Here is a 16347-nt window from a genome sequence, read left to right as displayed (position 1 = left end):
AAGTGACCGTCGTCCAGACATTTCTGAAGCACCATCCTGAACATAGAGGCAGTAAGAATGTTCGATGGAAAAGGTACATTGCTCGAAAGACTTCTCTTCTTCTCCGCATTTCAAGCTTATTGCTTATCGCATATTAGATTACTGTGTGCTCGCAACTTAGTGTTCTAGATTCACTTCCGCAGTTATTAATTGAGAGCTTTCGATGCCTTACCATTTTTGCATCAGTATAACTGTGTGGCAAGTTCATGCCCAGGGAAGTCGTGAAATTTTCCAACATGCAAAATTCCTAGACCGAACCGGGAATCGAATCCAGCCACCTCCAGCATGGTCTTGCTTTGTAGTTGCGCGTTTACCGACTGGCAACTCTCCCGTTTTCTCATACGACCGCTATGAGACAGGCACAATTGCGCCAGCTGCCGCTTAAAGGTAAATGCTTTAACAAATTTGATAGCGATGTTTCCAACTCCAGACGACAGGTGAGTGTATTTGCGTTGCTTCCACCTTCTCTCAAACGCAGCGCTGCTGTATCTGTCGCTTGGTTTGGAAAAGTTGCCAGTCTTCTTAACATGTTAACTTTGCTTAATTTGTAGCAATTTACTTTTCAACTGTGCATTGTTATACAACTTCTTGCCAATAAGAAGGGTGCGAGAAAATCACCTCCCGCATTTAATTATTTTATTATACTTTGACTATATGTTTAGTATTACTTCTGCGTGAAGTCAACGATTTACATAGTTGAAGATGCTAATTTCAAATAACAGACTAAAGTGGTAATTTTTATACGACAGATGAGGATATGAAAGTATAGAATTGATAGTTCTATTCCGTTGGTGGCGGGGGGGGTAATACCTCTCACCATTCCTCTCCAACGGGGGAGTTTGGTAAAGAAAGATGATCAAACCGATTTGTACCTTCCTAAAAAGTTGTCCTTGTTCGCTTTCTACTCTCTATATACAATTTTCACACTACCGTACTCTAACGGAACTATCAATTCTATACTTTCATCTCCTCACCTATCGTATAAAAATTACCACTTTAGTCTGTTATTAGCAGTTTATTAGCTGTAGTTATTTGAAATTAGCATCTTCAACTATATTTTATTATTTTGATCTTCTACGAATAAAATCTTTGCTCACCCCATTCAAAAAAAGGGTCCCCGATAAAACTTCTAAATTTATTGGAAAGGAAAGATAAAAATCGGAACTCCGACCCATAGATGAAATTTATTTTTATCCAGTATCCTTTGTCTTTTGCGGTGCCGGTATATAGAACGAACCGGACGAAACCCGGATACGTCCTTCGCCAAGTTGGTAAACGAGACACTGGCCAGCTCGGAAAACGTGGAGCAGTGGCAGATGAGGTTTTGATATAATAGCTCTCGGATAAGAAGCGTTATATTAAATAAATGTTCCGGCCAGCCCAAAACATAAACGCTTTTGGGTGCTAGCGATGTTAGAGCGATTTTTTTTTTACTCACAGCGGCGGGACCACAAAACGGAAGGATAACGAAGGCAACAACCAACAGTGCACTAAAAACTAAACGGATTCTGTGCCATAGCTGCAGTGAGTTTAATGGAGACTAAGGAGCCATGATAAAGGAGTGTACATTTTAGTGAAAATTATATCCTTAATACCTGTCATAAATACATCAAATATAAGTTTGGGTTTCTAGCGACCCCTGATTGTTTTCGACACTGAAACATTTAGTAGAGTGGTGGAAATCACCCTAATTCAAAAGAAGTTGCCTCTCTGATAAGTTTTACTGAGGTACATAGAATTTCGAATGTTGAGACTTCAAATTATTAATAATTTCAGGCAAAAATCGTTGCTATTCTCAATTGAAACGATTAATTCCCTTTATATTTGGATAATATTTAGTTTTAGGTTTTAGTTTTAAGATGAAAATTGTTATACTGACAGGCAGGTATAGAAACCATAGGAAAACACTTGCTGCTCACCACACTGAGACGGTGCAAGGACGTGCTGTGGGAAACCTATTTCCTCCGGGGCCGAGGTGTTCCAAAATAGCATGTACACGATATTTTTAGACTGATGAGATACGAACAAGAAGAAAGTCTTTTGATCGCCTTTATCAACAACATCATCATCATCACCATCATCATCAGTCGCTTTTTCTGTGCATCATTGAAACGCCATTGCTGCAGAAACGGCGCGACGATGAAGACGTGACAAAGGTATGATACGACGTTCGTCTAATTTTATCTTTTGGGGCAAACCGTGGGGCGATTGGTTTTATGGAATGGGATTTCTTGTTCTTGTTTGAATTGAAAATATAATTTGCGACGGAGTTGATTGGTGCGGATGTGTCTGGGTTAAAGTAATCGACCAAAGCAATCGATGTTTTTGTGGTTCCGATAAGGACCGAGATTATTTATGCTGCAAAAGACGAATCCTTTCCGGTGGAAAAGGCCATACCTTGTTGAGAATGCTATTATATTGCTTGAAAGAAAATTCAACAGCGTAATTAAAAGGCAGAGATCAAAACAGGACTACAGTGACCGTTCGATATTGGGAAGGCTGTTGGAATATAATTTTGTACAATATCGTAAAAATTCAGAAAGTTAGAGTTTGGTTGACCCATACGGCGAAATTACCCATTCGGCGAAATGTTCTTCGGTGAAACGTCTTTCGGCGAAATGACACAGCCCCAAAAAATTCAAACTTGGACAAATTTTGGTAACCTTGAATTCAAATTTATCTTAAACCAGCGTTTAACAATGTATGGGCTATTAGACTGATGCAAAATTCGAAATTTTCGCTCCACAGTGCTCAAACGGTTCTAAATTGGGCCCTGATTAGCGTCCCAAAACTTTGAACTCATTTAGAGAGAAACTGACTTGGCACAAACCATTTGAAGTTTATATGGGAATTACTATGAAGAAACTATAATTCTGATTCATATCGATCGCAAAATTCACCAGTTCACTCTACTTTAGAAAATGATAGCTGAGCTTGTTGAAAATTTTCTCAGCTAAAACTTTGTTCAAGACCACTTTTCTGACAAATGTAAGGAACAAAAATTATTAATGATTCAAGTCACTGATGTCTTATGATTATGCTCAATCAACTGTTCAGCAGACAACATTGGTGTTTATGGCGCGTAGAATAGAGAACAAAAATCATGGCTACTATGTCACACTGCAGAATACAGTGTTGCCCACAATACAGTTGCTTAATCTTGCCATAAGATTATCAATCTCTTAAACAATTAATAACTATTTAATTTGACATTTGGCTGAAAAAAGTTGTAGCTGATAAAAATTCCCATGAGAAAAGCAATAGAACTTGTTAACAGTACAATATGGAAAAAGGCTAAAGACAATGAACAAGAAGTTTTGTGCCAAGTCAGTTTCTTATCAAAAGAGTTAAAACTTTCGGAGGCTAATCAGGACCCGATTTGAAACCGTTTGAACACTGTGAAGCGAAAATTTCAAATTTTGCATCAGTCTAATGGGGTATCTTTACATAGAGGTTAGGTGTCTTCTAAGAAGTTGCTTAAAATGTTACTCCGCATCCAGAATTGTGTAATATTTACTAGCTTAATAAAAATTCTGGATGCGGAGTAACATTTTAAGCAACTTGGACTATGTAAGGATAGACCATACATTGGGAAACGCTGGTTTAAGATAAATTTGAATTATTTGGGGCTGTGTCATTTTGCCGAGAGACGTTTCAGTGAAGGACGTTTCGCCGAAGAACATTTCACCGAATGGGTAATTTCGTCGTATGGGTCATTTCTAAAAATCTAATCCATTGATTGTTGAAAAATTTCCGAAATCAGTAACTCGAAGGAACTGATCATGTTCAAAAGAAGGAAGCATTACATTTGAATAGCTTGCCAGGTTAAAAAATCGAACATTCTTAATCTTTTTTCGAGGCTGATTTAAAAATTTACTGAGCTTTGAGAAAAGTTCAAAACCGTAGAAAATGGCTTGGTCTTCGGCAAAATGACCCATTCGGCGAAATAACCTTCGGTGAAATGTCTCGCTCCCGGATTCTTTAACTCTTTTTTCTATACATATTAAAAGTAAGGATTTTAGTTTTCATCGAAAATCATAACTAAAAAAAACAAAATATCAGTTAAACATATTTTTTAGATGTCCCAGGCTATCCAAACTATCCTAAACTGCTTATTCTTGGTGACATTGCTAAAACACATGAGCACTGGTTTTCTTGTGATATAGTACTCCGGCATGTTCATAAAATCTAGATTTATCATTTAAAATCCTTTCTCGTGTCCAAACAATATTTGAAGTCTTCTAAATCGTTCAAGAGTTCAGATCATATGATCAACTTGATCAACCAGGACGTGCACAATATCCTTAGCAAACAGAACATATCCAAACATATTCATGGAGCCTATGTGCATCAATTAAGATCATATTCCATTTTTCCGGAGATGAACCAGCCTACGGCTGAAAATCTCCTAAATAGAGATAATAATAATAATAATAATCATATTCCATTGTGTATAAGATGTTCTTCAAATCGTCCTGGAGATTTGATCATTCGATTTATTGGATCAACCATGTATGGAAGAATGTAAACACGTCCTAGTACATTTATTGAATCAACACTCCATCATTTATGGTCTTTTTGTATGTATATCAGATGTTCTAGGTTCTCCAAATCGTTCTGCAGTTTATATCAAATAATCTACAAGTACAACTACGACTGAGACAATGTCAATAGCATCGACACAAATTCAAACAGATTCATAGAGAATATACGTATCATTTGGCCTCAGATAACCTAGTCGGTAAAGGCACGGCATTACGAAGCCGGAGGCGGCGGGTTTTTCCCTTTCTGTTATCATAAATCCACTGCGACCAGTTATTTAATCTATTGTGGTATACCCCGTGTCCTTATCACTAATTAAGAAATGATGAAGTATTCGGTTTTGACAGTCCGCTCTTTATACCATTCGGAATGTTGGAACATCCTCCAAAGGCGAGCCCCTTTTTCAGTCAAAGACGGATTCCTTTACAGCAAAATCAAGCAATAACACCGATAATGACCATGCATCAGAATCCTAGTCTTAACCACTTCAAACTAGAAAACAGCGAATAAAAGAACTCATTTTTATCTTGTTTCAAGATCATCCTCGGTGGACAACGCCAAGTCTTGTAACTATCAACAAGGCATAAAAAGTTAAAAGGACAAAAACTAAGATGTGTTCCTTTGATTACAAAAACAGTCCTGTTCCCCTAGTTTAAAATGAGTTCGGGGGCTAGGCTTCGGTAGTAGATCTTAATGCCAGCAACGCATCACGAAAAGGTAATCTACCAGGCGTAACTGGACAAGGCGGCAGGTTTAATTCCCGATCCGGTCGAGGGAATCTTTCGGGTTGAAAATTTTCTCGACTTCCCCCGGGCGTAGAGTATTATTGTGCTGGCCATACAATATACAAATTCATGCATTGGTGTTGGCATAGAAAGCTCTCAATTAATAACTGTGGAAGTGCATCTATAACACTAAGTTGAGAGCCGACTTAAGGTCGTTAAAAGAGTTAGGTAGAAGAAGATACAGTCAGGAAACCTTATTGTCGGATTCCTTATTGCCGGTATCCCTTATTGCCGGATCCTTATTGCCGGGCTATCTTATCAGTTTATGGGATTTTCTCTGTGGTGGACTATCTCATTTGTTTCAATATATAGAGCTATACAGTTTTTGACAAAGTTGTTGTACTGGGGTAGACCAACATGCCTGTGTTATTGGATTCAGGTTTAATTGGGAACTACGCCGCTAGAGGCGCTTCACTTCTATGTTACTTATGACGGGCGCTAAAATATATGGATCTTAGAACCAACATAGAATATTTCGTGATCTTGGCCATATAGAAAGTTGTTGTCTTGAGCAAAGTTGTTCAAGTGACCAAGTCCTTTCGGATGGTGGGCATTAGACTGATGCAAAATTTGACTTTTTCGCTCCACAGTGCTTAAATGGTTTCAAATCGGGTCCTGATTAGCCTCCCAAAGTTACAACTCATTTGGTTAGAAACAGACATCGCACAAGCCATTTGAAGTTTACATGTAAATTACTATGGGAAATCTCAACTTTTTGTTCATTGCCTTCTAGTCTTTTTCCATATTGAGCTGCGAAACAGTTCGATAGCCATTATTAAAGAAAATTTTCTCAGCTACAACTTTGCTCAAGATTGTTTCTATGTAAAACGAGACAGGAAAAAGTTATTAATTATTTAAGAGATTGGTAAACTTATGACATGATCAAGCAGCTGCTCTGTAGGCAACACTGTATTTTGCAGTGTGACATAGTAGCCATGATTTTTGTGTCCTATTCAACGCCCCAGAAACACCAATGTTGCCTGCTGAGCAGTTGATTGAGCATGATCATTAGACATCAGCGCATTGAACCATTGATAACTTTCGATCCTTGCATTTACTCAAAAAGTGGTCTTGGGCAAAGTTGTAGCTGGGAAAATTTCTTGCAAGTACACTTGCTTGCTTTTAAAGCAGACAAATCTGGTGAATTATTAGATAGACATGAACAAAAATCTTGGTTTTACCATAGTAATTCCCATACAAACTTCAAATGATTTGTGCCATCTCAGTTTCTCACCAAAGGGGTTCAAATTTTGAGAGGTTAGTCAGGATCCGATTTGGAATCGTTTAAGTATTGTGGAGCGAAAAAGTCAAATTTTGCATCAGTCTAGTGGGCATATTAGTTCAGAACTCTCTCACTACGCAGCGCTAGTGTGCATATGAGCTTCGTACATAAGCTGTATCTCAAAGTCCTGGTCATATAGAAGGTTACTGTAATCAGCAAAGTTGTTCAGGTGATCATGTCCTTTTGTATGGTGTTCATATTAGTTCAGAAATCTCTCACTATTTAGCGCTAGTGTGCATGTAAACTTCCTATATAAACTTTATCTCGAGAACCTGACAATAAAGAAAGTTGCTGTTTTCTGCAAAGTTGTTCAGGTGACCATATCCTTTGGGATTGCGGTCATATTATTTCAGAACTCTCTCACTACGCGGTGCTAGGGTGCACAAGAACTTCCTTAATATGTTATGTCTGGAAAGCTTGTCTATATAAGATGTTGCTGTGCAATGTGAAGACACGAAACGGAATAGGGATGACGTGTAGAGTGGCTGGAAATCAATTTCGGACGCCATTATCCACAAATCTGAATCTGGAAAACATCCAAGGCCAATAATTCCTTTTTCATCTTACCGAATCCCATTCAGTATCCGCAAAATCCTTATTTATTCTATCTTCTATCCCATCATCACCCACATCTGTCAACAGTGGAGAATCAAAGCTTCTATGAATCGAGAAGTGACGTCTCCCCAGAACATGAGCCTCATGCGTATTTATTTATAGTTTATTGTGCCACGTTGTGAAATTATGTTCCACTATCATCCTAAAAAGCTCCCTCCGTGACAATGATAATCATTGCCGTGACCAGGATTCGAACCTGGGTTACTACGGCCACAACGTAGGGTCCTGACCACTAGACGATCACGGCTGTCGAGGGTTCTAAAACGAATTGATTAAAACTTTAACACTTGAAATCAGAAGCAAACCAAATAGATTTACAATGTCGAAAAAATAAAACAGTTGAACGAATTTTATTCGAAGGATACGGATGTTTGCAGTAGGATCATTACCCGAGCAAAGTCGGTAAACAAATTGAAAGCAAATCGATATTAAAGTTTGCAGTAACTATCATAATGAAAACTCATTTTGATTTCAATTGTGGCGACATAAGTCTGATATCATATTGTGCTTTCATTATGCAGTCAAAACTTTTTAAATGAAAGCAACTTAACTTGAAGTTTTGCTGTTAACGTATTGTTTAAAATTTAATTTAAGTTCATCTGTCGTTGAACTAATGATTATTGTTTATTTGTTTTGTTTAACACATTTTAGGTCCTTCATGACTTGCCCGGGGTGAGATTTGTGCTCAAATCTTTCAGCGTGAGAAGCATGGATACTAACCATTTACGCCATGCCCGTATTCAGTTAAATATTATGAATGCAAAATCTGTAATTAAATTGATTTCATTGAAAGCAAGATTAGTTTTCCGTTTGATTCAACAGTGTAAAATGTTGCTCTCATTTTTGCTGTGTTAACCGTTAAGTCAACCAAAATGAGATCAACTGGAGTACATATTCAAAATAAGTTACATCATAACAGCAAATTTTGATTTCAATTTGATCTCCAGCTTCACTCGGGTATCGTTCCACATGCAATATTATAAAAAAAATCGTTGTTAGTTCACCACCAGGATTTTGAGTTAAAAATGTTTTTAGAATCGATTTAGCAAATCTTTAGTCATGCAAAACCTCATAAAGAAGATGAAGCATCAGATCATAATAAAATCGTTAGGGTAAACGCACCAATAGTGAAGGTATAGTGGAAGTACGTTAGTGCAATGTGTTCCTATAGAGTCTCCATAAGCCTCTGTAGGAAAACATTGCACTAACGTACCTCCACTATTGGTGCGTTTATCCTAGTTCATAAATTTGTAATATCTATGTATTACAAAAAAAAAACCGCAGTATTTGATCACCGCAAAAAACTCCCTCCGTGACAATGTCAATCATTGCCGTGACCAGGATTCGAACCTGGGTTACTCCGGCCACAACGTAGGGTCCTGACCACTAGACGATCACGGCTGTCGAGAGTCGTGAGTTAATGTGTAAAGAAACGGCAACACAATGCAACCGGCAACGTGAACGTCACAGTGCGATTTTCTTTCTAACGTCAAATGAAAACAAACCGAGTGTACATACAAGTTCAGAATCAACTGTATTCCACCATATGCATTCATTCGATGAGCGAGTGAGGTTAGGCTTTATGGTTCTTTTACCTCGCTTGTTGCGACCGATTGTGAAATTCAATTTTCCATCGCTACGAGAACAAACAATCTACAATCAGTTGGGGTTAAGTTGTACTCAGGGCGTTACTATTACTATTTATCCCTTGAAGTTTTTTTTAATACATTCAATTTCACCTAAAATTGCAACAGTAAATTTCATCCACAATATCGACTGCGTTGGATTAAAAGTCCAAGGTTTGGAACATAGTAATTACGTTACAAAAAATATTATTGAGTTGTTCAGTAATTAAATTTAAAATCGTGTAATTAACACTGTGTTGGTTTAATTACAGTAATTAAAATATGATATGTAACCAGCCACGTAGTTTATGTAATTAAAATTGCAATTAGTGCAGTTAAAGTAATTAAAAGCATTGAAACGCGAATTTATCCGACCGTTTCTATTTATAGCCCGTCTATTGTGTCATGTTGCGAAATTTATTTCCTAACATTCTTTTCAGTATAACGGTAAAGTAGATTGTAGGAACATGATAAAACAGCTCTTCCAGATCATCTACTGTGTCATATTATTTTCGGAAATTTCTTTCAATGACTCTCATACGTATCTATTGTATAGTGCTCATCCTAAAAAGCTCCCTCCGTGACAATGTCAATCATTGCCGTGACCAGGATTCGAACCTGGGTTACTACGGCCACAACGTAGGGTCCTGACCACTAGACGATCACGGCTATCGGGAGATGTGAGATACTGTGCAAAGAAACAACAGCACAATGTTATCACCACATTGCGATTTTCTCTGAAAATTGATTTTTTGGAAATATAAAATCCATTTTTAAGATACGCCGTTTTCAAAAGTTACTCTGGAGAATAATAATCCTATTTAAACGAAAAATGCAATCTTGGATTGTAATGAATATATAACCAAAATTTCATTCAAATCGGAAAGGGTCGAGACAAAATGGTCATTTTGTTGTGCGTTTTGGGCTGGAATGCATTTATTTAACCAGCAATTGAGGTTAGATTCCACTGGTTGGAAAGGTTGTGAAATTCAATTCTGCACCACTACAAAGAAAAACATTCTACTATACGTTGGGGTGAAATCGAACTCCGTGCATTACTTTTGCGTTGTTATAAAAAATCTACACCGATCTCTTTCGCCCACATCATCAACCCTAAAAACTTGATTCAAGTAACGGTAAGACTGATTTCCACCCAGCTGACTTCACTTCCGCGGAGAAGCACACATCTAGATAGAGCTGAAATTAGGGCGTAACAGCTTTTGTAAACAATGACTTTTATCGATGATTTCTAGGAATTCAAGGCACGTCCACGCAGACCAACCTAACCATCGGATAGAGGAAGTCCTTCCTTACCCGTTGAGGCTGTTAGTTTGCGTGGGCGAGCCTTGAATTTCTAGAAATCATCAAGAGAAGTCATTGTTTACAAAAGCTGTTAGGCCCTAATTCCAGCTCTATCTAGACATGTATAGCAAAATAAACCCAGAGAGAGTTTGATGGCGACCGTCGGTTCAAGAAAAACTGTCAAATACCCTACAACATGGGTATTTCCGGAGAGTGGATGACGTGTAGCGATCAGATATCGATGCCAGACGCCATTTTGAAATCCAAGATGGCGGCATTTGCTTTAACGTAAAACTATTAGTGGGGACGACGTGTATAGGTCTGCCACCATTTTGGGATCCAAAACTGGTGGCAATTGACTTTCGAAGGGGAATTTAGTGGCTATGGACAGCCTCGTAACAGTTCAGCACAGTTAACGTGGACCATTTACGGGGTAGGTTTGATGAGGGCATTCAAGCCAAATGTAACAAATATATAAAATGTTTGTATCCTCTTATAAACAGGAAATCCAAACTTTGCCTGACGAATAAACTTCTAATATTTAAACAAGTTTTTAGACCGGCCATGCTTTACGCTGTGCCAATATGGTCTAGTTGTTGCACTACCAGGAAAAAAGCACTTCAAAGGATTCAGAACAAAATTCTGAAGATGATTTTGAAGTTGCCTCCCTGGTACAGTACTACCGAAGTACATAGAATTTCGAATGTTGAGACTTTAGCACAAATGTCCAACAAAATAATTAATAATTTCCGGCAAAAATCGTTACAATCCTCAATTGCAACGATTAATTCCCTTTATACTTAGATAAGATCTAGTTATAGTTATTTAGTTTTAAGATATCAATTGTTATACTGACATGCAGGTTTAAAAAACCTGTTTAAAATACTGAATTGCCAAGACAGGAACAATGTAAAAACACTTAGATATATATCATAACAATTAAGGCTGGTAAGTTACTGTAGTAACCGGAGCACCTAGGTTAAAAATGAAATGTAATTTATTTTAAATTTGGAACAAATAAAGAGTTGAAAAAAAAAAAAAACGGGGTAGGTTTGGCGATAATCCACTATATGAACATGAATTTTGTCTAATTAATGTTTTAGTGTATTTTGGAGCTCAAATTAATTAATTTTCCTGAATAAGGATTACAAAGCATATTGCGTATAATATGTATAATGTGTATAGCGTATCATTAAGCAAGATGGCAACGTATCGTGGAAAATTCCTCAAAACAATTAAACGTTTTTTTTTTTTTCATAAGTAAACTGTAGATCTATTCCACAATGTATTTCCTCTTTCGATGACAAAGAACCAACCAGCGCTGTCATGTTTCATGCATTCTAGTCACCCTCGTTCTTCCACTCCTTTAGATGGGTTTCAAATTCCCTTAGCAAATCTTGCATTTTTGCACTCTGTTCGACATTACTGTCCAATATGCAGAAGCTTTCGAACTCGGAGAGTTGATTTATTTTGAACTCGATTTCTGCCGTGGTGGGATGAAAATATAATCCATATTCATTGTGGATTAGTCCAGTTTGCTAACAATTTCATCTGCTGTAGCCGGTTTATTTGTTGAATTTCGAAGATGATCTGCAAATCCTCGTTGTCGTCTTAATTGAATTGTGAATTCGCGAAATACGACGGAAGAATGTTCTTCCAGCAGTTTACCAACGTGCTTTGTTTTACGTCCTATAGAACCACATCCAAGCAGTCGAAACAATTCTTGATGCTGAACTTCTTTCGTGTATCCGCTAGTGAAAGGCCTTCATTCTCGGCTGTTTCCAGAATAAAACTATAACTTTTTTTTTACATAGTTCAGCTTGAAATTTTTGATGATGCCTTGATCAAGGGGTTGAATCAAAGACGTGATCTTTGGTGGCATGTATAGAAGCATTATGTTGGGATTGCTTATGGTGGGTGGATGCGCCAGAGCGTTATCAAGGAGCAGCAAAGCCTCGAAGCTAATGATCTTGGCTTCGCAAAACTCCTCCAACTGTGGTAAGAAGCAGTCGTTTATTCAGTCCTCAATTCTCGGGTCATCCAACCTTTCTTGTTTTTGTTTTACCAACGATCAAATGGCATCGATTTCTGGCCTCTACACGTCGTTCCCTTCCCGAAAATACCCATATTGCAGAGTATTATATCAGTTTTTATTGAACCGATTGTTGTCGATTTCAAAATGATGTCTGGAATCAATTTCTGGCCTCTACATGTCGTCCCTTTTCCAAAAATGCCCATGTTATAGGGTATTTGACAGTTTTTATTGAACTGATGGTCGTCATCTTGGATTCCAAAATGCTGTCTGGCATAGACAAGTCATCCTCTATCCGGAAATAACCATATTGTAGGGTATTTAACAGTTTTTCTTGAATCAATGGCCATAATCTTGGATTCCAAAATGACGCCTAGCATCGGTTTCCGGCCTCTACACGTCTCCTCTTTCCGAAAATACCCATATTGTAGCGTATGTTAGATTTTTTTCTTGAACTCATGACCGCCATCTTGGTTTTCAAAATGGCGTCTGGGATCGATTTCCGACCTCTACACGTCGTCCCCTTTCCAGAAATACCCATATTGAAGAGTATTTGACAATTTTTCTAGAACCGATGGTCGCCATCATCATCCCTTTTCCGGTTCCTGTCCTCACATTGCACAGAAATATCTTATATGGACAAGCTTTCCAGACATAACATATTAAGTAAGTTCTTGTGCACACTAGCACCGCGTAGTGAGAGAGTTCTGAAATAATATGACCACCATCCGAAAGGACTTGTGTAGTAGCCGTACTACTCTTCCTTAATTCCCATGTAAAGTACCATCCAATAATGGGCACATGACTAACATGTGTCAAAACCCAACAATATAGATTCATACTTCCTTGTGTGTGTCCTAGATTTTATGACACACTTTATGTATTCAAAACTGCGACCTCACAGTCAGCAGCTAAACCTTTTCCGTTTTCCGTATTTTGAGACCTTCGTAATTGTTACCACATGAGCATCAACAATAAACTCTATTTTACAAACATTGTCACCAACGCTTCGCTTCGCTCACCGAACTTGCCTTCTCCATATTTCGTTTCAATAAAATCATTCTAAGTTCACACCAAGAGTATGACTGACGTCTTACTAAATCCGAACTCCGATCCTGCCTCACTTGGTCACCTGAACAACTTTACTGATGGCCAGCTTCTCGAGATACAGTTTATATAGGAAGTACACATGCACACTAGCGCTAAGTAGTGAGAGAGTTCTGGACTAATATAAACACCATACAAAGGGACATGATCACCTGAACAACTTAGCTCAAGACAGCAACTTTCTATATGGCCAAGTTCACGAAATATTATATGTTGAACCTATGATGCATATATTATAGCGCCCGTCATAAGTAACTTAAAGTGAAGCGCCTCTAGCGACGTAGTTCCCAATTAAACCTGAGTCCAATAACACAGGCTTGTTGGTCTATCCCAGTAGAACAACTTAGTCGGAGACAGTTTAGCTTTATATATTGGAATAAATGAGATATTCCACCATTAGTGAAAATCCCATAAGCTGTGGGTATCCTTATTCGCGGTTCCTTATTCACGCTCCCGTTACCCCGGCAATAAGGATTCCTGACTGTACGTATCATTTCCGTGTATATAAGATGTTTTAGGTTCTCCAAATCGCTTTGAAATTAAGATCAAATGATCTACTAAATCAATCACGACTGAGACAATGCCCTTAGCATCAAAGCATGTCCTTGCAGATTCATAGAGCCTATGCGCAGCATTTACGATTAATTTATATGTAGGGTAAGTGCGTCAGTATTTGGCCCATGTGCTTCCCTAATTGACCCTATCTTAAATTTAAAATTTGATCATTCTTCTCCAAATTTATTTCAAATGTGTGTTATGCCCTAGGGCCAAAAATTGGAGTACTAGTGCTATTTATCCTTACTTACACTTACCCTTATTAAACTTCCAACATTTTTGAAATCATCGTGGTGCTCAGATCATTCCATTCAACACTTCATACATAACTGAGTCAATTTTCTTAGCATATCGAAGCTGATTTTTGGAGTCTATGCGCATAGTTTATTATGCACTTCCATGATTATAAGATGTTCTAGGTCCTCTAAATCCTGGAATTTAGATGAAATTATCTATTATATCAACCAAGACTGATACAATGTCAATAACAACGAAACATGTCCAAACAGTTTCCTGTAATTAATACACATCAGCTACAAGCAATTTCTGTGTATATTAGATGTACTAGAACCTCATCAACATACTGGAGTTCAGCTCAATTTAACTAGCAGACAATCATCGACTGAGTCAATGTTCTTAGAAACGAAACATATCCAAACAATTTCATAGAGTCCCAGCGCATCTTTTACGAACGATTTTCTTGGTTCAAAGAAAAAAAATCTCCCTGGAGAACATTATCTTCAAGGTCAACCAGATATTTCACGAGAACGTACGCAGTTTTATTGCACATTCCACTTTCATGGATAAAACATGTTATAAGTTCTTCGAGTTATCCATAGTTTCAGATCATTTGATCTAGTAGATTAGCCTCATTTATCCTAGCCTTTGTACCATTCGTGGTTGACTGAGTAAATCGTTTGATTTGATCGATTAAGAGACCCTGATGTGCACTCCATGAATCTAGTTGTCTAGTTGGTTCGTTGCCAAACAAATTGTTTTAGTCGTTGTTGACGTAGTAGATCATCTAATCTGAAGTATAGCAAGAGCTGAGGAACCTAGAACATCTTATATATGTACACGAAATTAATTGTTATTGATACACATATATACTCTATGGACTCTATGAGTACGCTTGAACGAGTTTTACTAGTAAAGACATTGTCTCAGTCGTGGTTGACCCAGTAGATCATCTGGTCTGAAATCCAGGACAGTTTGGAGAACCAACATCTAATAGGCATAAAAATGGAATGTGAATTTTGCGGATAAACATAATGAATCTATTGGGACTTGTTTCGTTGCAGAAGGCATTGTAACAATCGTGGTTGATCTAGTTGATCATTTTATCTGAACTCCAGAACGATTTAGGGAGCCTAGAACATCCAACAAGCATACAATTAGATTGTACATGATGTGCCAACGCTTGATGAACCTAGTTGGACATGCTTCGTTGCTAAAAACATTTAACCAGTGGTGGTTGATCTGGGAGATCATTTGTTCTAAACTCTCGGACGATTTTGGAGAACCTAGAACATCCAAAATACGTTAAATTGAATCGTAAAATATATTGTATGTCTCTCATTGAACATATAGGGGAATTTACGTATTCTCGGCGACCTAAGCAGCGACCTTCTTTCTATAGCCTTTTTCTCTAAGGAACGCACACATATGCAGTATTGGTTTGTTTACAATCTATTGCTGCCAGCTGCTCTAACAATTTCAGTCGAAAGAATTGTCAAAAACTGTTTTGAAACGCTTTTACAAAGCTCCAATCTTCTCTAGTGAGAGCGAGTATTGTCGGCAACCAGTTTTTCTTCGGCAACTGTTCCATTTGAACTGCATGTAAATCTGCTATTCTATTATCGGCAACTCGAAATCAGCTACAATTTGTAGTGCGTGTGTTTCATTTCAAGAAAACCCTGCTAGATTGCTTTTTCTCAGTGGTAAAAATATAGTCAAATTGAAGCTGAAAACATAAAAAATCGTTTGCATGCATTCAGCGAAGTGTTTTCGTAAGAAAATCCAGTGAAAATAGTGTTTCAACTTGGGTTGCCGAAAATAGTCTGTCATGCCGAAGCCGTCATTTCCCCTATCATATGCAAATCTAATTATTCTGAAACGACGATAATTTTCCAAGGTGGAAAGATCATGGACATTAAAAATGTGACATGTCTGTAAATCTCGATCTTGAGAAAAAAATCCATGATAAATTTGAAAGATTGTGAACCAATTTTTTAAACTCTAGATCTCTGAGACAAACAAATTAAGAAAATTGTGCGGCCTGGAATGATTTTATTCCTTGATTTGTTTTCCGTCGCTTTTGTTTTCCGTGCTGAGCATCAATGCTACCGACACCAGGGAGGCAGCTCCCACACCTGGACCATACCTATCTAGCCATCAACTTATGAACCGGGGACCAACGACTTTACTTCCCTTCCAAAGCCGTGATAAGAGATGTTATGCCTC

The 16347-nt window shown here is 37.8% G+C and overlaps 1 protein-coding gene and 2 non-coding genes across 6 annotated transcripts in view; all 3 read right to left on the bottom strand.

The window, feature by feature from the left end:
* lilli (lilliputian) overlaps window positions 1-16347 on the bottom strand; it is a 285693-nt gene that overhangs the window by 29070 nt on the left and 240276 nt on the right. The window lies entirely within an intron of this gene.
* On the bottom strand, window positions 7439-7510 carry TRNAH-GUG (transfer RNA histidin (anticodon GUG)). Its single transcript has one exon. It is a non-coding gene; the product is annotated as a tRNA-His (tRNA).
* On the bottom strand, window positions 9486-9557 carry TRNAH-GUG (transfer RNA histidin (anticodon GUG)). The gene has a single exon. It is a non-coding gene; the product is annotated as a tRNA-His (tRNA).

The sequence above is a fragment of the Ochlerotatus camptorhynchus genome, unplaced genomic scaffold (assembly GCF_037179485.1).
Source record: "Ochlerotatus camptorhynchus isolate MF236.1 unplaced genomic scaffold, CSIRO-AGI_Acam_v1.1 ptg000037l, whole genome shotgun sequence".
NCBI classification, from domain to species: Eukaryota; Metazoa; Arthropoda; class Insecta; order Diptera; family Culicidae; genus Ochlerotatus; species Ochlerotatus camptorhynchus.
This window is presented reverse-complemented; position numbering and strand designations above follow the sequence as displayed.